Source organism: Gekko japonicus, unplaced genomic scaffold (assembly GCF_001447785.1).
Source record: "Gekko japonicus isolate JY-2015 unplaced genomic scaffold, Gekko_japonicus_V1.1 scaffold227, whole genome shotgun sequence".
Classification (NCBI taxonomy): domain Eukaryota; kingdom Metazoa; phylum Chordata; class Lepidosauria; order Squamata; family Gekkonidae; genus Gekko; species Gekko japonicus.
Window position 1 is genome coordinate 1,267,680 of NW_015164189.1, and position 2,265 is coordinate 1,269,944.

A 2,265-nucleotide genomic window follows, 5' to 3' on the forward strand; every position below is an offset into this window, starting at 1 on the left:
TTGCAAAGTGTTTATAATCTTTCCCCTTTTTTACCTAATGAGATATAGGGTATTTGTATGCGCACTCCCCACTGCGCTGGCCAATTAGCACCCTCCCACACACGGGCTCGAGCCAGCAAGCGTTACTATGCGAAGCTAGGAATTGTTCGGCTCCCACAGCTGGCCTGGAAGGCAGACAACACACATCGCCACCTGTACTTCTTTAGAGATAAGCATTTCAGCGCAAAGCAGAGAGAAAGGAATGTGAAAGCAATTTACACAGACACTGAAAGAACATCCCAACCCCCACGGCAGCATAGCTGACATATTGTAGTTTCCAAGATTTTCCTTTCAGCTGTTAATTGATTTAAAATTATTTTACTACCTGTTTCTTTGTGTCTTTTTTCCAAGTTTATTATCTTACTTTGCAGAGTGTTTATAATATCTGCCTTTTTTGGTAAGAGGCAATTGAAATTAAATGGCCTCTTAACACCGTTTTTAAAGTGTCCCAATTGTTTTTGGTGTGAAGTGTCTTCAGCTTTGTTATGTTCTAGAAATTTTTTTATGTGTTCAGTAATTTGCTGCTGTGTCTCTAGTCTTAAGGGAGCTGCGGTGGCTCAAGTGGTTAAGACGCTGAACTGCAGGCTGTGGAAGGTCAGTAGTTCAGCAGTTCAAGACCCGGGTGCCACAAGACGGGGTGAGCTCCTGTCTCTAGTTCCAGCTCCTGCCAACCTAGCAGTTCGAAAGCAAGAAATTGCAAGTAGATAAATAGGTACCACTTCGGTGGGAAGGTAACAGCATTCCGTGCGCCTTGGTGTTTAGTCATGCCGGCCACATGACCACGGAAATGTCTTTGGACAGCGCTGGCTCTTCGGCTTTGAAACAGAGATGAGCACCGCAACCCTAGAGTCGGATTCGACTGGCTTTCGAGCAAGGGAACCTTTACCTTTACCTTTACTCTGGTCTTAATAAAAGTGACTTGTTTAAGACCCATTTTTTTGTTGTCTTTGGTTCTTGGCTAAATTGTATAGTACAGGATATTGGAGCATGGTCGGACCATATCTTCAGATTGATATCTGCTTCTTTTATTTTTGTTAACAATTAATGTGTGCCTAAAATATAATTGATTCTTGTATATGAGTTAAATCTCGAGGAGTAATAAGTGTAATCTCTCTCCGATGGGTGTTTAAGTCTCCAAATGTCAAATAACCCATTTTGCCTAGCTATTTTTTGCAGTTCTGTATCAGATTCTTGTTCTTTTTGGGGGGATTTATCTAGATTAGTGTTCATTACATAGTTAAAATTACCCCCTATCAATGTGTCACCTTCTTGGAATATTCTTAATTTTTCTAATGTATCTTTGACAAAATCAATTTGATTAGAGTTTGGTGCGTACAATGAAACAAGTGTAATCATTTTACCATTCAACTCTCCTTTGACAAATATAAATCTGCCCAACTGGTCTTTCAGAGCTTTTTAAAAAACAAAACAAACATTTTTAGCAACTAAAATCGCTGCTCCTCTGGCTTTCGAAGATCCTGGAGATGCGAATTGTTGACTATACCATGTTGTGGCTAAAATAGGGCCAGACTCTTTTCTGAGATGAGTCTCTTGTAAAAGTAAAGGTAAAGGTTCCCTTGCTCGAAAGCCAGTTGAGTTCGACTCTAGGGTTGCGGTGCTCATCTCCGTTTCAAAGCCGAAGAGCCAGCGCTGTCCAAAGACGTTTCCGTGGTCATGTGGCCAGCATGACTAAACACCAAGGCACACGGAATGCTGTTACCTTCCCACCGAAGTGGTACCTATTTATCTACTTGCAATTTCTTGCTTTCGAACTGCTAGGTTGGCAGGAGCTGGAACTAAAGACGGGAGCTCACTCCATCATGCGGCACCCGGGTCTCGAACTCCTGAACTCCTGACCTTCCACAGCCTGCAGTTCAGCGTCTTAACCACTTGAGCCACCGCAGCTCTCTTGTATAAATACAATATCTGGCTTGGATTTTAAGATCTGTGTTGTTATAGGAAATGACCCCTGAATATAAGAGATAGGGTGAAGACTAGCAGTGGTACAGAGAAACACAAAAACGGTGCAAGATGAGATGCAGAGAGAAAATCAGGAATAAAACGGAGAGCCTCTTTGGATAGACTGATGGGAAAGAACAGAGAGATTGCAGAGAGACCTGTGGCGCTGCAGAGAGGGCAACATGCAGCATATTATGGGATGGAGAATGGAAAGGAGGGAGCTTTTTCAAAGATGGGGGAGGGCTCAGGTACATAAGAAGAACCGGG